This window comes from Mobula birostris, chromosome 13 (genome assembly GCF_030028105.1).
Source record: "Mobula birostris isolate sMobBir1 chromosome 13, sMobBir1.hap1, whole genome shotgun sequence".
Taxonomy (NCBI): Eukaryota; Metazoa; Chordata; class Chondrichthyes; order Myliobatiformes; family Myliobatidae; genus Mobula; species Mobula birostris.
The window spans coordinates 31,145,206-31,169,383 of NC_092382.1; the positions used below are offsets into that span (position 1 = coordinate 31,145,206).

General features: G+C 44.6%; 2 pseudogenes; one reads left to right on the forward strand and one right to left on the reverse strand.

The window, feature by feature from the left end:
• The window catches only part of LOC140208705 (uncharacterized), a 72,960-nt pseudogene that overhangs the window by 46,344 nt on the left and 2,438 nt on the right, over positions 1 to 24,178 (reverse strand).
• On the forward strand, positions 8,203 to 16,983 carry LOC140207403 (uncharacterized; annotated as a pseudogene).

Below are 24,178 nucleotides of genomic sequence, written 5' to 3' on the forward strand. Positions count from 1 at the left end.
TGAGTGAACTCGGCTTTTTCTTCTTGGACCGACGGAGGATGAGAGGTGACCTGATAAGGTGTATAAGATGATGAGAGGCATTGATCGTGTGGATAGTCAGAGGCTTTTTCCCAGGGCTGAAATGGTGGCCACAAGAGGACACAGGATTAAGGTGCTGGAGATTAGGTACAGAGGAGATGTCAGGGGTAAGTTTTTTTACACAGAGAGTGGTGAGTGTGTGGAATGGGACAATAGGGTCTTCGAAGAGACTCCTGGACAGGTACATGGAGCTTAGAAAAACAGAGGGCTATGGGTAACCCTGGGTAATTTCTGAGGTAAGAACATGTTCGGCACAGCATTGTGGGCCGAAGGGCCTCTATACTGCTGCAGTTTTTCTATGTTTCTACTTTCTATTCACATTCCTCCGGGCTCACTGGACAGGAACACTGAAACACCAAGTGAGAATCAGCAGGAGGTGGCCATTCAGCCCCTCGAACCATCACCAAGATGGCGGCTGCTCTCCCATCTCAGCCACATGTTTCTGCCTGATCCTCATTTCCTCGATCCCTTCAGTCTCCACACATCTGCTGGCCTCTTTTTTTTATGTGAGGACGATACTGAGTCTTCACCGGCCTCTGTGGTGGGGATTTACAGACATTCACCACCCTCAGAATGGAGACATTTCCCCTCATCTCAGTCCCGTACAGTCCACCCCCATTTTCAGAGACTGGGATCCCTGGTTCAACCGATAATAATGTTGTGCATTTCAATGTGTTCACCTCTCAGTCCTCGATTCTCTAAATGAAAGGGTAATCGCATTTGATCCTTCTTCATATGACCCCACCACTCCAGGGATCAGTCTGGTGAATCTTCATTGCACTCTCCATAACAAATACTCTCTAACCTCTTTGTTAATCCTCTATGGAATTAATTTCCATCTTCTGCAGCCCCGTGTTGCCCCAACCACTCACCTCCCACCCCCGTCACCATTTCCACCTTCCCACCTCCCCCTCACCTGGATCCACCTCTCACTCCCCAGCTCTTGCCCCATCCCCACCCCTCACCTCTTTTCTCGGACTATTTCCCGTCCACTCTCAGTCCAGAGGGAGGGTCTCGGCCCGAAATGTTGACGGTCCATTTCCCTCCACAGATGCTGCCCGACCCACTGAGTTCCTCCGGCAGTTTGTTCTTTGGTCTGTGTGACCCGTGTTAGTGTGGGGAGCGGGATTTTACACCATATTCCCGGTACAGTCTCAACAAAACACAAATAATTGTCACTTTGCCCGGACCATCGGCCCCGCTTGCAGGGCAACAGTCTGCCGGTGTTTGCCCCCCAATGTGGTGAATCGCCACCACCGTGGGCTCAGACATTTCCACAGATGAGCCCCTCCTGTCCCCACCGGGACAAACATCCTGTCCGCCCCCTCTCTCACCGTCTTCATCCTCTCCCTCCCCGGGGAACCGGCATCAAACCGACGGGCCGAGCGGTCTCCTCCTACCTCTCAGCGACACATCAGACTCCGGCCGCAGGAGACGCTTCACAAACGCCCCAACTTCCCTCGGAGGGAAATGGAAATAAATCAGAAAGCGGACATTTACTTTGACGGTTGTCCCGCCGTGACGGAAAGTTCGGGAGACGGAGTCATCTGGGGTAACGCCCTCTCGACTGGTCCACCTCCGCTATTGGCTGGAAGCAGTGATTGACATTGCTTCGTACCAATGGGAATAGCGCAGCGCGTGACTCCTCTGTTGACAGCGGTGGGGGAGGGGCTGGTCACGTGATTAGTAGCCCAGCCGTTAAACCGACCAAGCTCGAGCTCACCAGCGCGCGGGGCACAAAAGGCCCCGGATGATCGGTTGAGGTGAGAAGGGGTCTCCGGGTTGGGGGTCTCACCGGGCGGCGTTTTCAACACCGACTTCGGGTAGTTGCTGTGACTCCGGACTCCGTGACCCGCAATCCCGGGACAGTCCTGCTCTCTTCCCTCTCTCTCAGCCCCACCATCCGTACACGGGCCCCGGGGAGCTTCCGGCTGATGAGGGAATGGGAACCGATGGGTCTCTCAGACAGAGCTGAGCTCCAGCTGTCTAAATGCAAGGATCGGGAACTCGGAGAAAGGGAACAAAATCTTTTACATCAGCTGTTGTGAAAATCACCTTTGTTCTGCCTCCAGTCACAAACAAGAGAAAATCTGCAGATGCTGGAAATCCGAGCAACACACACAAATTGCTGGAGGAACTCAGCATTAGTACTCTTTTCCATAGATGCTGCCTGGCCTGCTGAGTTCCCCCAGCATTTTGTGTCTGTTGCTTGTTCCACCCCCTCTTGTTCTGGACTTTCTACCCCTGAGAACATGTTTTGTCCCACTCTCTCTGGGTACATAATGATATCAAACACCTTTGCCCTGGGCAACAAGTAGCTTTCACATCACAAATGTGCCAGACTCCAATGAGACAGACTACTGCCCTTCCCTTCATATTCATTGGCATTGCCATCACTGAGTTCACCACCGTCAGTCACCTGGGGGAGGGTTCAGGGGAAATATTTATGTACAATACAGAAACTGGTGTTACCTGTGTGGATTGTGACGATGCAAAAGTTGCTGGAGAATTTGAAAGTGGGAAGAAGTGGAGTGATATTTGGAAATCTGAGTTTTTAAAGCGTAATTTAGCAAGCAAACCACATATGGACAATGTGCAAAAGCTCTGGCGAGAAAATCCTTCATTACCCGTTACAGGCCTGCTACATAGGTTGTGTGAGAGTGCAGATGAATTCAACTGAACCCAGAGGAGATCAAAGTTCTTACTGACAGTGATTTGCTAGCAGTTAAAATGAATACCTCTCTATATAAAATTCACTGTGCACATGTTGTCACTGGTTAAAAGAATGAACAGTACAAGATTTACTTTACCTTGTACTTTATTGTCGCCAAAAAATTGGTAGTAGAATGTACAATCATCACAGCGAAATTTGATTCTCCGCTTCATACTCCCTGGATAACAAATATTAAATATTATAAATATTAAAATTAGTTAAAATTAGTAAATATTACAAATTTAAATTATAAATCATAAATAGAAGATAGAAGAATGGGAAGTAAGGTAGTGCAAAAAAACCGAGAGGCAGGTCCGGATATTTGGATAGTACGGCCCAGATCCGGGTCAGGATCCGTTCAGCAGTCTTATCACAGTTGGAAAGAAGCTGTTCCCAAATCTGGCCGTACGAGTCTTCAAGCTCCTGAACCTCCTCCTGGAGGGAAGAGGGATGAAAAGTGTGTTGGCTGGGTGGGTTGCTTCCTTGATTATCCTGGCAGCACTGCTCCGACAGCGTACGGTGTAAACTGAGTCCACGGACGGAAGATTGGTTTGTGTGATGCGCTGCGCCGTGTTCACGATCTTCTGCAGCTTCTTTCAGTCTTGGACAGGACAACTTCTGTACCAGGTTGTGATGCACCCTAGAAGAATGCTTTCTACAGTGCATCTATAAAAATTAGTGAGGGTTTTAGAGGACAGGCCAAATTTCTTTAGTTTTCTCAGGAAGTAAAGGTGCTGGTGGGCCTTCTTGGCAGTGAACTCTGCTTGGTTGGACCAGGTCAGGTCATTTGTGATATTTACCCCGAGGAACTTAAAGCTCTATGTGCAGACCGGTCATTACAAATTAGAGGGGACATTGGTGGCAGAACCTCCAGTGTCCCTTATGCCCTCACCTACAAGATGTGCGTCCAGCTGCAGCTCATAACCCTGCACTTTTTGGAGTTGGAACTTGAAATGGATCAATTCCAGATCATCCAGGCAGTGATGCAGCCAGTCAGGATGCTCTCAGTTGTGTTCCAGTAGAAAGTTCTTAGGATTTGGGACTCAATCCCAAGCTTCTTCAGCCGTCTGAGGTGAGCAAGGTACTGTTGTGCTTTTTTCACAACACAGCTGGTATGTACAGACCATGTGAGGTCCTCGCTGATGTTTATGCCAAGGATCTTAAAGCAGTTCACTGTCTCAACCCCAGATCCATCGATGTCAATTGGGATTAGCCTGTCTCCATTCCTCCTGTCATCCACAATCAGCCCCTTTGTTTTTTTTAGATTAGATTGGATTCAACTTTATTGTCACTGTGCCAAGTACAGATACAAAGCCAATGAAATGTGGTTAGCATCTGACCAGAAATGCAAAGAATCGTGTTATTTACAAAATAACTGAATAAAAAAGTGCTACAACACCCAAATATAAAAGTACTGAGACAGTACAATACGGATGCAATACTGCTTAGCGCTGTGACTAGAGGTTCAGCAGTGTCACAGCCTCAGGGAAGAAGCTCTTCCTGTGCCTGTTGGTGTGGGAGCGGAGGCTCCTTCAGCACCTCCTTGATGGGAGGGGAGTTAAAAAGTCCATGGTTAGGGTGAGATGTATCCTTGATAATTCTTTTCGCCCTACCCAGGCAGCGTTTATGGTAGATGTTCTCAATGGTGGACAATTGGCTGTCGATAATCCGCTGGGTAGTTTTCACCACACACTGGAGTGCTTTGCGCTCTGATACAGGACAATTGCCATACCACACTGAGATGCAGTTGGTGAGTATGCTCTCAATGGTACAGCAGTAAAAGTCTGTCATATCCTGGGACAGAGGTGAGCTTTCTTGTTGCTCCGCAGGAAGTAAAGGTGCTGTTGTGCCTTCTTGATCAGGATGGAGGAGTTCAGGGACCAGATGAGATCCTCGGAAAAGTGGACACCAAGGAACTTGAAGCTTGATACACGCTCCACTACAGTTCCGTTGATGTAGATGGGGACGTGAGTGTGGCTCCTGGCATGCCTGAAGTCCACAATGATCTCCTTGGTCTTCTGGGTGTTAAGGGCCAGATTGCTGTCGGCACACCACGCGGCCAGGTGCTGGACCTCGTCCCTGTAGGCCGTCTCATCATCCCCTCTGATCAGACCAACCACCATGGTGTCATCTGCGAACTTGATTATGGAGTTAGAACCATGTACAGGAACGCAGTCATAGGTGAAAAGGGAGTACAGAAGAGGGTTCAGCACACAGCCTTGAGGCACGCCGGTGTTCAGGGTGAGAGTGGAGGAGGAAAGGTTGTCGAACTTAACTGATTGGGGTCTGTTCGTCAGACAGTCCAAGGTCCAATTGCAGAGTGATGAGCTGATACCAAGCTGGCCAAGTTTGGTGATCAGCTTGAAGGGGCTTACAGAATTGAATGCTAAACTAAAGTCAATGAACCTCATTCTGACGTAAGAGTTGGGGCTGTCCAGGTGGGTCAGGGCAGAGTGAAGTGCCGTGGAGATGGCGTCCTCTGTTGACCTGTTGGTGCGATGGGGGTCCAGGGTAGTGGGCAGACAGGATTTCAGATGTGATAAAACCAGTCTCTCAAAGCACTTTGCAATGATGGGGGTGAGTGCAACTGGGCGGAAATCATTCAGGCTCGTGGCAGTGGAATGCTTCAGTACTGGCACGATGGTGGCGATCTTGAAGCTTGTGGGGACAACACCCCGGGCCAGGGACAGATTAAAAATGTCCGTGAAGACCCCGGTCAACTGCCCTGCACAGAGTCTCACCACACGGCCAGGTATTCCATCCAGACCAGCTGCCTTCCGTACATTCACCCTGCTCAGGGTGGCACAAACATCGGAGGTGGAAAGTGAGAGAGACAGTTCACCAGGTGGGAGATCCGCTTTGAGGGTGACCTCCTTGTTCCCTCGATGAATGCGAGCGTAGAAGTAATTGAGCTCATCAGGCAGGGTAGCAGAGCTGGAAGGGGGCACAGTACTAGGAGGTTTGAAGTCTGTAATGACCTGTATGCCATGTACATGGACCGGGGGTCTGAGGAGTTGAAATGCTCCTCGATTCTCTGTTTGTAAATGTGTTTAGCCTGAGAGATTCCCCTCCTCAGGTTGGCCCTGGCTGAGCTGTGAACCTCCTGGTCTCCAGACCTGAAGGCTGAATCTCTGGCTTTGAGCAGGAGGTGAACCTCTCTGTTCATCCATGGTTTCTGATTGGGGAAAACTCTTATTTGTTTTAGTAATGTCTCTCTATCTACACACTTGTTGATGTGCTCAAGGACAGAGTTGGTGTATAAATCAATGTTAATCTGAGAGTCTGTGGTGGTATGGGCAGCAAACGTGCTCCAGTCTGTGTGCTGGAATTGGTGCTGAAGAGCAGAGTCAGCCCCCTCCAGCCAGATCTTAATAGTCTTCATTGTGGGTTTCACACGTTTAGTGACCGGGCTATACTTGGGAAGCAGAAACAATGAAAGATGGTCGGACTGTCCCAGATGGGGGAGGGTAGTTAGTTTGTGAGTGTCAGCCACATTTGTGTACACATGATCTGAGATTTTATTACACCTGGTGGTGCATAATACATTTTGGTAAAATCTTGGAAGCACGGTACGTAGGTTACAATGATTAAAGTCTCCAGCGACAGTCAAAGCTCCGTCTGGATGCAATGTCTGCAGCTTGCTAATAGCAGCACTGAGGTCTTTCATGGCTACTTTAGCATTAGCATCCAGTGGAACATAAACTGCGACAGCAATGATGCATGTTTTGTGACAATGAGGGAGAGGTTGTTTTCTTTACACCAGTCGGATGTTGTTCAGACCTCAGGTACAGTCAGCAATCAAATGGTTGAGCATGGAGCGATGAATGTGCTGAGCTGTGTATATCACAATGCAAGAAGCATTGTAGGAAAACCAGATGAGCTCAGGACAGGGAATTCTGATATTGTAGCCATTATTGGGGACTTGGTTGCACCCAACAATCCGAGGGATTTAGAGGAACAAATTTGTAGAGAGATCGCAGACCATGCCAAGAAACAAAAGTTGATTCAGTGAGTGATTTTAACTTTCCATGTTTTGACTGGGACTCCCATACTGTAAGAGGACTAGATGGGGTATAGTTTGTCAAATGTGCCCTTAATCAGTACATAGAATTCCTGATGTAGAAGTGTGCAATAGGTTGATGATCCAGGGCTGGTGACAGAAATTAGTGACCATAATGCCATGAGATTCAAAGTAAATATGGAAAAAAGAGAGGTCTGGACCATGGGTTGAGATTCTAAATTGGAGAAAGGTCAATTTTGATGGTATCAGAAAGGATCTGACAAGTGTGGTTTGGGACAGGCTGTTTTCTGGCAAAGGAGTACTTGGTAAGTGGGGGGCCTTCAGAAGTGAAATTTTGAAGGTGTAGAGTTTGTATGTGCCTGCATAATAAAAGTTGAAAGTTAACTGGTGCAGGGAACCTTGGTTTTCAAGAGATATTGAAGCCCTGGATATTTTGTTCCTCTAAATGCCTCAGACTGTTGGGCGCTACCAAGACTCACTAATGACTACAATATCATAATTCCACGCCCTGAGCTCTGACTTTTTTTTTAGTCGTCTTCTGTTGGTTTCTAAAAGCTTCCCAATCGTTTTCACTCTTTTGTTTACCCTCTCTTTGGCTTTTATGTTGGCTTTGGCTTCTCATTTCAACCACGGTTGTGTCCTCCTGCCTTTCCAATGTTTCCACATCTTTCGGATGTATCGATCACTGAGCTCCCAAATTGCTCCCAGAAACTCCAGCCATCGCTGCTCCGTTGTCACTCCCAACTTTTCCCTTCCAAACAAGTTTGGCCAGCTTCTCTGTCATAGAAACATGGAGAAGTTCAGTATAGAAACAGGCTATTTAGCCCATCTGGTCAATGCTGAAAAAACATTTAAGCTGTCTAATGCAAGGGTCCCCAACCTTTTTTGCACTGCGGACCGATTTAATATTGACAATATTCTTGCGGACCGGCCAACCCGGTGGGTGGGGGGGGTGTTGGTGGGTAGGGTTGCCAACGGACAAGAGTAGCAGTCAAATACGTTGCGTTTACCCAGAGAAAGACTACAATGACCATGAAGCCTTGCGCGGGCACCAGTGCGCATGCGCGTCGTGACTTGCCGATTTTTCCTGCAAATCCTTTTTGGTGATTCTGTTCGGAGTGGCAGGAGTTGGGGGGGGGGGGCTGTGTTAATCACGACTGGAATATAGGTGATAAATGGCTAATACACCCAATTTTGTTTCTAAAAGGGTTTATCTAACGAATTTAATATTAAACACACAGCACATATTTTCCTCGCATGAATATAGTGATAAGTCAATTATCAGAGGAGCTTGAAGTAAGTGATGAATGAACTTCCAGTAGAAGTGGCAGAAGCAGGTTCGATATTATCATTTAAAGAAAAATTGGATAGCTATATGGACAGGAAAGGAATGGAGGGTTATGAGCTGAGTTCAGGTCGGCGGGACGAGGTGAGAGTAGCATTCGGCACGGACTAGTAGGGCAGAGATGGCCTGTTTCCGTGCTGTAATTGTTATATGGTTATATAGGTAAGTCAACAGCATCATGACATTTTAAGTAACATTTGGATTTTAAACACACAGCACATATTTTCCCCGTATGAATATATAAGATCATTGGAACACACCAATATCGCTGAATCAGTGGGAGCCCTGGGCTTGTTTCCCTGCGACAACACGGTCCTATCGAGGGATGGTGGGAGACAGCGATACTCGAAGTGAGTTCCTGTCCAGTCTATTCCGCAATTTAGTTTTCGTTGCATTCATTGGAGAAAACTCCGCTTCGCAGAGATATGTTGGAAATGGAAGCAACGTTTTCAGTGCTTTCGTGGCTATTTCTGGATATTTAGCCTTGACTTTGATCCAGAATGCCGACAGGGATGTTATGTCAAACATACTTTTCAGCCCGCCGTCATTTGCAAGCTCGAGGAGTTGATCTCCTTCCCGCGCTGACACAGATGACGTGCGGGTCATGACCTCACATGCGTAATGGCTGATCAGTGGCCGTGACAGGGAATGGGAAAAGGTGCAGCTGACTCATATCACCAAATCATATTGTTTCCTTGTGGCCCGGGAGCACATGCTTTGCGACCCGGTGGTTGGGGACCGCTGGTCTAATGCAACTACCTGCACCGAGACCATCGCCCTCCATACCCCTATCATCCAGGCTCCCATCCAAACTTCTTTGAAATGGTGAAACCGAGTTCATATTCACCACTTGTGCTGACATCTCAATCCACACTCTCACGACCACTGCAGGAAAGAGCTTTTCCAAATATTCCCATTAAATTTTCACCTTCTCCACTTAACCATGACCTCTGGCCATCCCACGCAACCTCAGTGGATAAAGCTGCTCGCATTTACCCTATCTATACCCTCATAATTTTGTATATTTCTAACAAATCCTCAAAGCAATGTATAATTTCCTTGTTTATGTTTGGAGCCTTTTTTAGATGTATAAGATGATGAGGGGCATTAATCGTGTGGAGAGCCAGAGGTTTTTTTCCCAGGGCTGAAATGGCTAACAACAGGGGACATAGTTTTAAGGAGCTTGGAAATAGATACTGAGGGGATGTCAGGGGTAAGTTTTTCACACAGAGTGGTGGGTGCATGGAATGCACTGCCGGCTATTTGTGTGTGAGTGTTTCAGTTACTGTGGGGCCAGGAACCTATGCAGCTCAGTGGGAACAGGGAATAATACCAATGGAGAGAGTCAAACTGAGCCAGGTCACAGATTGGAGATGGCAGAAATGCCCCATTCTTATAAAAAAAGGAAGAGCATCAGAGAATTTGATGGTCATTCCAGATACCAGCACTGTGCCCAGTTAGAAGATGATTTCTCTCTCCAACTTAGGTTGAACCTCACTGTAACAGTGTGATGCCAGATCACACCTTGGCAACTCAAGTGATCTCATCTGAAATGTTGTCCTTCACTCATTGATCGATTTTGTAAATCTTTTTACAGATTAAAAATGACAAGGAATTTGTCTACGGGAATCTCGAACACAACACGCCAGTTTTGCTGTCTTTGTCCAGATATTTAAGAAGTGGAGCAATGATTCACTCGATCATCCTTCCTGCTCAGACTGTGGGGAGAGATTCATTTGATCATCTGACCGACTGGCATGCCCGTCATCTTACACAGGGGAGAGGCCGTTCACCTGCTCAGACAGTGGGAATGGATTCACTCCATCATCTTAACTGAAGGTACATCAGCAAGTTTACACTGAGACAAGCCCATTCACCTGTTCTATGTGTGAGACGGGATTCAGTCGGTCATCCCACCTGTGGATACACCAGTCTGTTCACACTGAGCAGAAGCTGGTCATCTGCTGAATTTGTGGGGAAGGATTCACGCGGTTATTCGACCGAATGGCTCACCAGCGAGTTCACACCAGGGAGAGGCCGTTCACCTGCTCAGACTGCGGGAAAGGATTCACTCAGTCATCTAACCTGAAGGTACATCAGAGAGTTCACACTGGGGAGAGGCCATTCACCTGCTCGGACTGTGGGAAGGGATTCGCTCGATCATCCCAACTGAAGGTACATCAGCGAATTCACACTTGGGAGAGGCCATTCACCTGCTCAGACTGTGGGAAGGGATTCACACAGTTAGCTAACCTACAAGCACATCAGCGAGTTCACACTGGGGAGAGGCCGTTCACCTGCTCAGACTGTGGGAAGGGATTTGCTCGGTCATCTGATCTACAGATACATCAGCGAGTTCACACTGGGGAGAGGCCGTTCACCTGCTCAGACTGTGGGAAGGGATTCACTTCGTCATCTCAACTGAAGGAACATCAGAGAGTTCACACTGGGGAGAGGCCGTTCACCTGCTCAGACTGTGGGAACGGATTCACTTCGTCATCTCAACTGACGGTGCATCAGAGACTTCACACGGGGGAGAGACCGTTCACCTGCTCAGACTGTGGGAAGGGATTCACTCGATCACCTGATCTGCAGATACATCAGCGAGTTCACACTGGGGAGAGGCCGTTCACCTGCTCAGTCTGTAGGAAGGGATTTACTCAGTCATCTCATCTGCAGATACATCAACGAGTTCACACAGGGCAGAGGCCGTTCACCTGCTCAGACTGTGGGAAGGGATTCACACAGTCAGCTCACCTACAAGAACACCAGTCAGTTCACACTGGGGAGTGGCCATTCACCTGCTCAGTCTGTGGGAAGGGATTCACTTCCTCATCTAAACTGAAGGTACATCAGCGAGTTCACACTGGGGAGAGGCCATTCACCTGCTCAGTCTGTGGGAAGGGATTCAATTTATCATCTCATCTGAAGGTACATCAGCGAGTTCACACTGGAGAGAGGCCGTTCACCTGCACAGACTGTGGGAAGGGATTCACTCTGTCATCTGACCTACTGAAACACCAGCGATTTCACACTGGGGAGAGGCCGTTCACCTGCTCAGTCTGTGGGAAGGGATTCACTCGATCATCTGATCTACAGAGACACCAGCAAGTTCACACTGGGGAGAGGCCGTTCACCTGCTCAGACTGTGGGAAGGGATTCACTCAGTCATCCCAATTGAAGGTGCATCGGAGAGTTCACACTGGGGAGAGGCCGTTCACCTGCTCAGACTGTGGGAAGGGATTCACTCAGGCATCTCACCTACTGAGACACCAGTCAGTTCACACTGCGTAGCGGCCATTCGCCTGCTCAGTCTGTGGGAAGGGATTCACTCGATCACCTGATCTGCAGATACATCAGTGAGTTCACACTGGGGAGAGGCCGTTCACCTGCTCGGTCTGAGAAGGAAGTCACTCAGTTGTCCAACCTACAGAGACACCCGCAAGTTCATATAACCATATAACAATTACAGCATGGAAATAGGCCATCTTGGCCCTTCTAGTCCATGCTGAACGCTTACTCTCACTTAGTCACATCTACCTGCCTCTACCCTCCGTTCCTTTCCTGTCCATATACCGATCGAATTTTTTTTAAATGACAAAATCAAACCCGCCTCTACCACTTCTACTGGAAGCTCGTTCCACACAGCTACCATTCTCTGAGTAAAGAAGTTCCCCCTTGTGTTACCCCTGAACTTTTGCCCCTTAACTCTCAACTAATGTCCAGTTGTTTGAATCTCCCCTACTCTCAAAGGAAAAAGCCTATCCACGTCAAGTCTATCTATCCCCCTCATAATTTTAAATACCTCTATCAAGTCCCCCCTCAACCTTCTACGCTCCAAAGAATAAAGATCTAACTTGTTCAACCTTTCTCTGTAACTCAGGTGCTGAAACCCAGGTAACATTCTAGTAAATCTCCTCTGTATTCTCTCTATTTTGTTGACATCTTTCCTGTAACTCGGTGACCAGAACTGTACACAATACTCCAAATTTGGCCTTACCAATGCCTTCTACAATTTTAACATTACATCCCAACTCCTATACTCAATGCTCTGATTTATAAAGGTCAGCAAACCAAAAGCTTTCTTCACCACCCTATCCACATGAGATTCCACCTTCAGAGAACTAAGCACCATCATTCCTAAACATGAGGAATTCTGCAGATGCTGGAAATTCAAGCAACACACATCAAAGTTGCTGGTGAACGCAGCAGGCCAGGCAGCATCTCTAGGAAGAAGTACAGTCGACGTTTCATGGGTATGGTGGATTTCTACCACTGTTTCCTCCCCTCAGCAGCCCGAATCATGCGCCCCCTGTTCACCCTGATGTCGGGTAAGGGCAAGGACATTACCTGGGATAAAGAGGCCGCAGCCGCTTTTGTTAAAACCAAAGAACCCTTAGCAAACGCCGCGATGCTAGTGCACCCCAGAATGGGCGTTCCTACTGCCCTCACGGTGGACGCATCCAACACAGCAGTTGGTGGAGTGCTGGAACAACTCATCGAGAGTCGCTGGCAACCCCTGGCATTCTTCAGCAAACACCTACGACCACCCGAACTCAAATACAGTGCTTTCAACCGGGAGCTATTGACACTATACCTGGCAATCCGGCATTTCAGATATTTCTTAGAAGGTAGGCCCTTCACTGCGTTCACAGGCCACCAACCGCTTACCTTTGCGTTCACTAAGGTGTCCGACCCCTGGTCTTCCCACCAGCAGCAACATCTGTCCTACATCTCCGAATATACGACGGACATCCGGCATGTCCGGGAAAGGACAACGTCATGGTGGACACACTATCCAGACCTACCATACAGGCCCTGCCCCAGGGGGTGGACTATGCAGCGCTGACAGATGCACAGCAGGCAGACGCTGAGATCCCCAGTTACAGGACTGCAGTCTCCGGTTTGCAGCTCCAAGACCTCCCCGTAGGCCCAGGTGAGAGGACCCTACTGTGTTACGTAGCTACCGGCCAACCCCGCCCCATCGTCCCAGCAGCCTGGCGCCGGCAGGTTTTCGAATCCATTCACAACTTAGCGCACCCCTCCATCAGGACAACCGTCCGGCTGGTCGCCAACAGGTTCGTGTGGCATGGACTGCGTAAACAGGTCTGTGAATGGGCCAAAATGTGCATGCAGTGCCAAACGGCCAAGGTGCAGTGGCACACCAAGGCTCCGCCGCAGCAGTTCGAACCCACCTGACGGAGGTTCGACCACATCCATGTGGATATCGTGGGGCCCCTGCCAGTATCACGAGGAGCGCGGTACCTCCTAACTATGATAGACTGGTGCACCAGATGGCCACAGGCAGTCCCGCTCACCGACACCACCTCCGAATCCTGTGCCCGAGCACTGATCGCAACCTGGGTAGCCCGCTTCGGGGTACCTGCCCACATTACCTCCGACAGGGGTGCCCAGTTCACCTCCAGCCTGTGGTCGGCTATGGCCAGCCTTTTAGGATCGCAGCTACACCACACAAATACCTTCCACCGTCACCTGAAGTCGGCTCTCATGGCCGTCCTGGAGGGGCCTAACTGGGTGGATGAACTTCCCTGGGTCCTGCTCGGAATTCGCTCGGCGCCCAAGGAGGATCTGCACACCTCATCAGCCAAGTTGGTGTACGGCGCACCCCTGGTCGTCCCAGGAGAGTTCATACCAGCCCCAAGGGGGCAAGAGGAAGAACCCACAGCAGTCCTGGTCTGACTACGGGAGCGTCTCAGTAACCTGGCCCCCATCCCCACTTCACAGCACGGACAGAGCCCGACCTGTGTACCCAAAGACCTGCAGAACTGTAAGTTTCTTTTTGTACGACGGGGCGGACTCCGGGCACCGCTACAGCGGCCCTACGAGGGGCCGTTTAAGGTGATCAGGAACAACGGGTCCACGTTCGTGCTGGACATTGGGGGGGGGGAGAGGAGGTTTTCACGGTGGACCGACTCAAACCGGCCCATGTGGACTTGGCGCAGCTGGTCCAGGCTCAGGCACCGCGGCGCAGGGGCAGACCTCCCAAACAGAGGCCAATCCAGACTGTGGACATTGGGGGAGGTATCGCCGGTTCTGGGGGCGGGGGGTGGTTACGTGGTGACCCACTTTCTAGCACACACGAACCGGCGCGCGCTGGCAGAGAGGCCGGCCCCAAAAAGGGCGCCAGGCCATCTTCAGCAGCAGGGGGGAAATCCCGTGCGCGTTAAGGGTCTGTGATTATGCATTCCCCACAGCAGTCCCACCCAGGGAGGGCGGGAACAGGAAGGCTTTAAAGCAGGCCGCGAAGTTTGAATAAATCTCTTTTATCACAACCCTAACTCACCGACTACGTGTGGTTATTTTTAGCGCTGTGTGTAGCACACAGCTACAATATAATATTTTCAAGTCTGCGAGCCAATACTTTGGATAAAATTTTAGTATCGAAATTGAGTAAAGAGATTGGTCTATACAAAGAACATACAGTAAGATTCTTATTCTTTTTGAGAATGAGCGAAATGGAAGCTTCGTAAGAAGACTGCGGTAGTCTCCCTGCCTTAAAGGAATCTGTAAGGGTAGAACATAAGTGTGGTATAAGCAAGGAGGAAAAAGCCTTATAAAACTCTCCAGAGAATCCAGCGGATCCTGGGGATTTCCCAGAATGCAATTCTCAAATAGCCTGAGCACTTTCCTCCTGGGAAATAGGTTGATCCAATTGCCTACAATGATCTAATGAAAGATTTGGGATATTTAATTGATCTAAAAATTATTCATTGCAATATTATCATTAACAGAGTCAGAACTATACAATTTAGAATAAAATTCCCTAAAAGTGTCATTAATTTCAAGGTGGTCAGTTGTCATGTCCCCATTAATTTTATGTATTTCTTTAATTTGCCGATTGGCTGAAAATGGCTTCAATTGATTAGCCAGTAGCTTACCAGTTTTATCTCCGTGAATATAAAGTTGACTGAGAGAAGACGGTGGCGTGACGAAGCGCACAGCGGCCACTCCAGCGATGAATATTGTTATTTGTCAAGTAGGATGCTGTGCACAATACTGATTTGATGGAGACGGATGTGAGAAGCACGGAGGAACATCTGGTGTAACTTCTGAAATGCCTGTTTCGCTGCCGCTGCTACTGTGCGATCCAGAATCTCCGGAGGGGAAGGCCCTGAATCCTTGGCTTTGCCTGTTGCTTGGCGGCCGGGACCAGGGTCAAAGCACTCAGCAGAGATGGTGCTGGATGTCGGAGGGCTGGTCGGAGGCTCGACATTTTCGGATGGACTCAGAGTCGGCTGTGGTCGGGTGCTTCCAGGGTGCTGCATCGGCAAGTTTGCGGCGCTGGAAGTTCATGGCAGGGAGAGTTTCTTCCTTCTACCGTCTGTGTGAAATGATGGGGCTATCGGGACTTTGAGACTTTTTTTTTAACCGTGCCCATGGTCTGCTCTTTATCAAATACAGTATTGTTTTGCAGGGTTGTAACTATGTTATAATTATGTGGTTTTTGTCAGTTTTAGTCTTGGTCTGTCTTGTGTTTCCGTAATATACTGGAGGAACATTGTATCATTTCTTAATGCATGCATTACTAAATGACAAACGAGGACTGAGTGTCCTCATAATCTAATCTTATCTTTTAAAAGTTGGCTTTCAATTGGATACATTAAAAGATCATATTTAGTTTTAGTTTCAGTACGTCTCTTATATGTTTCAGGATCAGGAACTGAAGCATATTTATGGTCCAGTTGCTTTAACTGATTGGCTAATTCATTTCTTTCTTTGTTAGCTTTTTTAATGATGTTTGTGATATAAGAAATAATTTGACCCCAGATGTATGCTTTAAAAGTATCCCATATGATAAGGCTAGACGTCTTTTCCAACATATTTTCTTCAACAATAAAGAGTAATTTGATTCTCCATAAATGTTTAAAAAATCTTCATCGGATAACAGAGTTAAATTAAATTGCCAAAATCTACTCATGGGGATAGGACCAGGAAGCTTTAAAAAATAGAATTACAGGAGAGTGGTCAGAGATAGCAATCTCTTTATATTCAACCGATTGAACTAACAGAATCATTTGACTACCAATAAAAAAAGTCAATCCCAGTATAAGTATGATGGACATGAGAGAAAAAAAAGAATACTCCCTGTCCGTCGGATGAAGAAATCGCCAAGCATCAACTCTACCACATATAGTTAGAAACGATTGGATAAACAAAGCTGATTTATTAAGTGTGGCTGGTTTAATAGATGAGCGATCTAATACTGGATCTAACCAGCAGTTAAAATTTCCTCCCATCACAAGGGAGTACGTACACAAATCTGGCAAAAATGAAAATAGACTTTCAAAAAATCATAGATCATCTACATTGGGGGCATAAACATTAGCAAAAACAATCAATTTACTGTCTGAACTCCGATACAATAACAAATCGACCATTAGGGTCCGAAACAACTTTATGCTGAATAAAGGAAATTGTATTGCCTACAAAAATCGAAACTCCACATGATTTTGCATTAAACGAAGAGTGGAATTGCATATCCTTCCACCGAGTAAAAAAAAACGTAAGCTATCACAGCTGCGTATGTGTGTTTCTTGTAAAAAAAAAAAGGTGCTTTTAATTTTTGAATATAAGCAAACACTTTGTTCCTTTTGGTGGGGTGATTCAGCCCTTTCACATTCAAATTAAATAGGTTACTATTTCAAACCATTTTAAATACTAATCAACATGTAACTAAAAATATCTGGCCATGACTTATTAAAACTAGAAAGCAAACCATAAAGTAAGATATTCAAACAAACAATCATATATATTTTTTTCTCTTTTTCAATCTTTATTAGTATCATAATAATAAACATACCACAGTATTGATACAAAATTATTGGGAATACAGCATTGTAATTTTCATAGTTAAATATAAGCCCAGTTGACACATGAGTATTAAATCTCCCTATCATACATGATACAGATGAACAATATAAAACAAAGAAATCTATATAAAAAAATCATGAAAAAGAAAAAAAAAAACAAAAATATATCCCGGAAAAAAACTAACATAAACAATGTTAATCAACTAAACTAAAAAAAGGCATGGGCTGTTTTGTAACATCGTTAAAAAAAGGGAACCATTAGTGTTGTTGACTCCGTTCCTCTCACCATGTATTACAAAGAAATAAAATAAGTTTGGAAAAGGTCAAGTTACATCATATGAAAATGTTTAATAAATGGCCTCCAAGTCTTCTTCGAATTTAATAGAGGGATCATAAACAACACTTCTAATTTTTTTTTTCAAATTTAAACACAACATAGTTTGAGAAAATCAATGAAATGTGGTGGGAGGATTAATCTCTTTCCAATTCAGCAAAATGGATCTTCTAGCCATTAATGTAAGAAATGCAATCATCCGACGAGCTGAAGGGGTTAAATGACTTGATTCTATCATTGGTAACCCAAAAATGGCAGTAATAGAGTGAGGTTGTAGGTCAATATTCTAAACAGTTGAGATAATATCAAAAATATATTTCCAATATTTTTTTCAACGAAGGACATGACCAAAACATTTGAGTTAGAGAAGCTATCTCAGAGTGACATCTATCACAGATAGAATTTATATGAGAATAATAACGAGATAATTTATCCCTAGACATATGAGCCCTATCTACTACTTTAAACTGTATCAACGCATGTTTCGCACATATAGATGAATTAACTAATTGAAGATGTTTTTCCCATTTTACAATTGGTACAATAATCTTAAGTTCCCTTTCCCAATCACTCTGATTTTTATTAGACATATTTTCATAATTATATCATAAATAATTGCTATTACACCATTCTGAAGAGGCTTTAAATCTAATTTTGTTTTTCCAAAATATCCATTGAATATACAAACGTTTGTAAATTCGGGAAGGTAGGAAAAACAGTATTTTAGAAAAATTTCTAACTTGTAAATATCTAAAAAAGTGAGATCTAGGCAAATTATATTTATTAGTTGTTCAAAAGACGTGAAACAATTATCTGAAAATAAATCACAAAATCGTACTCTACTTTTAATTTTCCAAGCCAAATATTCTTAATCTATAGTAGTGGGTTGAAAAAAGAAATTAGATACAATAGGACTTGCTAAAGTAAATTGATTCAACCCAAAAAGAATTCCAAATTGAAACCATATATGTCAAGTATATTTAACTATTGGGTTATCCATTTGTTTATACAATTTAGAAAGAGTAAAGGGAAGCGAAGACCCTAAAATAGAACCCAATGAAAACCCTTGTAAAGAATTACATTCAAGACTCACCCAACGTGGACTTGAAGTTGCGTCCAAGTCTCATAACCAAAAATTTAAATATCAAATGTTAATTGCCCAATAGTAAAATCTAAAATTCAGCAAAGCTAAACCTCACCTCCTTTTTAGATTTCTGTAAATGTCCTTTGCCTAACCTAGGATTTTTGTTCTGCCATATATATGAGGAGATTTTGGAATCAACATTATCAAAAAATAATTTTGGAATGAAAATTGGCACCACTTGAAATACGTATAAAAACTTAGGCAAAATAATCATCTTGATAACATTGATCTGACCGATCAATGATAAAGACATTGGTGACCATTTAGTAAACAAAAGTTTAATCTGATCGATTAAAGGTAGAAAAATTAGCTTTAAATAAATCTTTACGCTTTTTCGTAATTTTAACCCCTAAATATATAAAAGAGTCAGTAACCAATTTAAATGGTAAACATCCATCAATAGAAACCTGCATATTTAAGGGAAATAGTTCATTCTTATTAAGCTTAAATTTGTAACCAGAAAAATTACTAAACTGAGCCAACAAGAATAAAGTAACAGGAATAGATTTTCCAGGATTAGAGATACATAATAACAAATCATCTGCATATAATGATAACTCCTGCATTTCATTTCCATGGGTAATACCAAAAATGTTAGGTGAGTCTGGGATGGCAATTGCTAAAGGTTCAAGGGCAATATCAAATAATAATGAACATCCCTGCCTAGTACCCCGAGATAAACAAAAAAAGGAAGATCTTTGATTGTTACTACAAACAGAAGCTACAGGGGAATGATATATCAATTTAATCCAAGATATAAATATCGGACTAAAATTACATTTCTCAAACACAGTAACTAAATATGGCCATTCAACTCTGTCGAAAGCCTTCTCAGCAGCTAATGAAATAATACATTCCAGAGTGTTAAATGAAGGAGTATAAGCAATATTCATTAACCTCCTAATATTAAGAAAATGAATAATGATTTTGAATAAATCCTGTTTGGTCCACAGAGATAATTTGAGGTAGTACCTTTTCTAACCTAGTCACTAATATTTTAGAAAAAAAATTGGAGTCTACATTCAAAAGCGATATCGGTCTGTATGATGCACAATCAGTAGGATCTTTATTCTTTTTAAGAATTAAAGAAATAGAAGCTTCATAAAATGATTGTGGTAATTTACCTAATCTGATTGCTTCTTTAAATATTCTAGATGACCAAGGAGAGAGAATAGAGGAAAAAAAACTTTAAAAATTCCACTGTAAAACCATCAGGACCAGGTATTTTGCCAGAATTCATTGTTATTTCTTCATCTGTCATCGGAGTTTCTAATGTTGAACATTCTTTGTGTGATAATTTTGGAAAGTTCAATTTCCTTAAAATATCATGCATAGTGTTAGAGTCATGAGGAAAATCAGAATTGTATAAAGAAATATAAAATTCTTCAAAAGTTTTGTTTATCTCGTCATGATCAACTGTCAAAGTGTCATCATGTTTACGAATCTGGATAATTTGACATTTAACTGAAGTAGTTTTCAATTGATTAGCTAATAATTTACCCAATTTATCACTATGAATATAGAACTTATTTCTAGTTTTCATTAATTGATTTTCAATTGAGGATGTTAATAATAAGTTATGTTCCATTTGAAGTTCGACTCTCTGTTTGTAGAGCTCCTTACTAGGAGCAATAGAATATTTCTTATCAATTTCTTTAATTTTATCAACCAACAAAAATGTTTCATTCTTAATATGTTTGTTTAAACCAACAGAAAAAGAAATAATCTGTCCGCAGATATAAGCTTTAAAAGCATCCCAAACTGTGCCTTTGGAAATTTCTTCCGTAATGTTAGTTGGAAAAAAAGAAATCAATCTGTTCCTTCATAAATTTAACAAAGTACAGGTCTTGAAGCAAATTGGAATTAAATCACCATTGCCTATTAGTACAAGTGGTATCCATTAACTTGATAGAAAGTTTCACTGGAGCATGATCTGAAATGGCGATAATGTCATATTTGCAGTCGATTACAGATGGAATTAGACGAGTCAATAAAAAAGTAATCAATTCGAGAATAAGAATGATAAACATGTGAGAAGAATGAAAACTCTTTGTCCTTAGGGCGCAGGAATCTCAAACAATTATATATTCAACCCAACACAGCTCCCAGAGAGAAATAGGCCCTACGCCCTCCCCCATCCAAAGCGAGAAAGCTGACCAATAGACAGTCAGTGAGCTAAGAACTAAGTACCGGCCCCAAAAAAATCCTGTTGACAGAAAAAACTCCAGTCTTGCAAGGTCATTATGTCCCTATCAATACACAACATAAAAAGCAAAAGAACTCAGTATTCGAAAATATGAAAAGGTCACTTTAAACAAATCCAAAAAAGCTGTATTAAAATAAAGCCTCAAAAAGGGATAAAATAAAGTAGTATCAAAAAAAACAAAAGACAATATATGAACAGCCAAATGTAAGCTTAATGAAACCTTATTTTAAATTCATATTAACAGAAGAAAAAACTTGATCAAATAAGAAGTATAACAGTTTTAGACTTCATCCTTCAGAAAATCTTTTGCATCTTCAACTGACTTTATTCTTTTTCACAATCCGTTCTTCAAAACAATACTCAGATGAGCGGGGAACCGAAGGGATGGTTTATATCCTTCATTATAAAATTCCAACATAACTTCTTTATATTTCATGCAATCAGTCAAAATTTCAGGTGAATAGTCTTCCACAAATCTAACCATGTAACTTTGGAAATCAATCATTCCTTGTCGCCGGGTATGGCAAATTAAAAGGCCCTTAATATGAAACTCCTGAAAGGTTAGTCCGACCGATCTGGGTTTCGCCGCTGAGGACAACGGCTTCAAAGTCGGAGAGCGAAAAGCTCGATTGAGCTTCGGCTCAGAAGTGAATAAAGCTGGGAAAATCTGCTTCAGAAAGTTTGCAAAGACTTCGAACGGTCAGCGCCTTCAACTGATTCTTCAAGACCCAGGATTTGCAAGTTATTTCTCCTGTTCCTGTTTTCAAGACTGATGATCCTTTTCAGCATTTTATCACTGGATAAAGATAACTCTTTGCAGAGTTTAATTGTATCTTCAATGTCCTCTTCAAGTGTCATTAGCTTCGCAGTATTCTCCTGAATTTGGTTCTCATGCTCAAATAAAGTTTGTTGAATTGTATCCAATTTGCTGTTAAGCCATTGAAACTCCTCAGAGAATTCCTATTTCTGCGATTTAAGGAAGTCACTGATTGAATCCAAAGTGACTGGGGATTCATCTTCTGTTTCTCTTTCTTTTGCAAATGCTTTGGTTCTTTTCCCAGCCACAGTAAAGCAGTATTGAAGTATTATAATAAGGTTTCAAAAAAAAAGACTGGTAGGAGACAATTAAGTAAACAGGGTAGGAGCAATCGAAAAGCGACCAACAGGGCTCTGACTGCTTCTTATATCTAACATCTGCTTCCTTCTTCCACTTGACGAGTTGCCTCACATGTTTCGTCAGCCATGATTCCCTTTTCCTACCATTTTTTCCTTGCCTCAGTGGGACAAACCTATCCTGAACCCTGCACAAGTGGTCCCTAAACTTCCTCCACATTACTTCTGTGCTTTCACCTTTGAACACCTGTTTCCAATTTACTCTCGCTAGTTCCTGCCTCATCCATTCATAGTTAGCCATTCCCCAGTTAAGCACTTTCCCATTTTGTCTGTTTTTATCCTTTTCCATAGCTATGCTAAAGCTAAGGGAGTTGTGGTCACTCTCACCAAAATGCTCCCCCACCAAGAGGTCTGCCACCTGACCAGGTTCATTACCTAGAACTAGATCCAGTATGGCCTCTCCTCTCATCGGCCGGTCCCCATACTGTGTCAAGAATCCTTCTTGAACACACCTGACAAATTCAGCCCCGTCTATCCCCCTTGCAGTCAAGAGGTGCCAGTCAATATGAGGGAAGTTGAAATCACCCATAACTACAACCCTGTATTTCCTGCACCATTCTAAAATCTGCCTGCTTATCTGCTCCTCGGTGTCCCGAGGGCTATTTGGGGGCCTATAGACTACTCCCGGCACAGTGATTGATCCCTTCCTATTTCTGACTTCCACCCACACCCACTCAGTGGACACTCCCTCTGCAGCGTCCTCCCTTTCTACAGCTGTGATACTATCCCTGACCAGTAATGCTACTCCCCCCCTTTTCTACCTCCCATCCTATTCCTTTTAAAACACCTAAACCCCGGTACCTGCATCAGCCAATCCTGCCCTTCCTCCAGCCAAGTTTCAGTAATGGCCACAACATCGTAGTTCCATGTACTGATCCATTCTCTAAGTTCATCCCCTTTATTCCTAATACTCCTAGCGTTGAAATAGACACATTTCAACCCCTCGAACTGGCTACATGTATGTTTTGTCCCCTGTCTGTCCTTCCTCACCAACTCAGAACACACAGCATCATGCCCTTGTCCTTCTACCCACATCTCTGCACTCACATTCTGATTCCCACCCCCCTGACAAACTAGTTTAAACCCTCCCCAACAGCTCTAACAAACCTGCCCACCAGGATATTGGTCCCTTTCCAGTTCAGGTGCAGCCCGTCCTTGTTGTACAGGTCAGACCTTCCCCAGGAGAGATCCCAATGCTCCAGAAATCTGAACCCCTGCCCCCTGCACCAACTCTTCAGCCACACATTCAACTGCCATGACTTCCTGTTCCTACCCTCTCTGTCTCGTGGCACAGGCAGCAATCCTGAGATTACCACCCTTGAGGTCCTGCTTTTTCACTTTTTTTCCCCTAACTCCCCATATTCCTTCTTCAGGACTTCATCCCTACTCCTATCTATGTCATTGGTCCCCACGTGGACCACGACATCTGGCTGCTCACCCTCTCTCCTGAGAATACCGAGAACTCCATCCGAGATATTGTGGACTCTGGCACCAGGGAGGCAACAGACCATCCGGGATTCTATATCTTTCCCACAGAACCTCTTATCTGTCCCCTTAACTATCGAATCCCCTATCTCTACTGCTCTCCTCTTTTCACTCCTTCCTTTCTGAGCTGAGGGTCCAGTCTCGGTGCCAGAGACGCGACCACTACAATTTGTCCCTGGTAGGTCATCCCCACCAACAATATCCAAAACAGTATACTTATTGTTGATGGGAACGGCCACAGGGGTGCTCTGCTCTTTCTGTCTATTCCCCTTCCCTCTCCTGACAGTCACCCGACCTGTCTCCTGGCTTTTAGGGGTGACTGTCTCCCTGAAACTCTGATCTATTACTGCCTCTGCCCCCCGAATGAACCGATTTGACAGGAGCTGCAGCTGGATGCACCTCTTGCAGGTGTAGACATCGGAGAAAATTGTGCTGTCCCTGACTTCCACGTCCTGCAATCGGAGCACTGGACTGCCCTATCTACTGCCTCTATTACTGACTCCTAGGTTAATTAATTAAATAAACTTACCCGGTCTTACCTCACTGGGAGCAAGGTCATCCTCTGCCTCTGCTCGCTGAAATCTCTTGAGCCAAATCCCCAAAGCTCCACTCCTTCACTGGCCCACTCACTCACTAGCCGCTCCACTTGAGCTGCCCCTCTTTTTATTTGTCTGTTGAGTTTTTCAATTTTCAATTGCCCAATCAGCTGCTGTCTGCTGAGTCTGAGCTATCCAAATCTTGATTGACATGACTGCACAATCCAACTGCCAGAACCTCTCGAGCCAAAGCCTCAAAGCTCCACTCCTTCACTGGCCGCTCTCCACTCCAGTCCATATAAAACTCCAGTC